At 51.5% G+C, this 682-nt stretch overlaps 1 non-coding gene across 1 annotated transcript; it reads left to right on the forward strand.

The window, feature by feature from the left end:
• SARC_30330 lies at positions 1–68 on the forward strand. The gene has a single exon. It is a non-coding gene; the product is annotated as a tRNA-Thr (tRNA).
• Positions 69–682: the final 614 nt, after the last annotated feature.

The following is a 682-nucleotide window of genomic DNA, read 5'->3' on the forward strand; positions in this document are numbered from 1 at the left end:
GGTAACTGGCTTAGTGGTAGACGTACTGGTTGGTAAACCAGTAAGTCTCGGGTTCGAAACTCGGCCCGGAATTTTCTTCTTCTTCGGTATAGGAAGAATATCAGCCACGTGGGACACGATAGAGCGCTAGCTCCTTCAAGAGCGCTTCAGTGCGGTTCAATTTGCGTCGAGATTGAGAGGATCCAACCACTCGTTGTCGAGTTATGGCGTCCTCAACTTCGGCCCCAAGATTTGAGCTGGATGGAATGGCTTCTCCATCGATGGCGAAACCGAAATTTTTGGTCAGGTCCAATACTTCCTTTTCACTCCGGATTTGTGCTGGAGTGTCCTTTAGATGTGGAGTTATAATGTCCCCGACATTCGTATCCACGAATTTTCCAGCCTTTCGACGTTTATCCCCAATATTTGACGGCACGTGGTCAGGGGGCAAGCTGGGGTCCTGAGCTTAACTCCCAGGTGATACACGGACGCTGGCGAGCCTTTCCGCGGCAGTAGATACCTTTTCTTCCAAGGCTTTAGGATCCGACGAGTCATCCTCAGAATTATCCTCTGTACCAACCTCAGAATTGGCTTCCCCAACAGTTTCCTCGGCAGGCTCAACTCCAGACAGGCTAGGTGTTTCCACAGGGACCTCAGGAACCTCGGCAGGCTTAGCAGGCTTAGAGCTAGCGGCTCCCTTGTC

Source organism: Sphaeroforma arctica (assembly GCF_001186125.1).
Source record: "Sphaeroforma arctica JP610 unplaced genomic scaffold supercont1.13093, whole genome shotgun sequence".
In the NCBI taxonomy this organism is placed as follows: domain Eukaryota; class Ichthyosporea; order Ichthyophonida; genus Sphaeroforma; species Sphaeroforma arctica.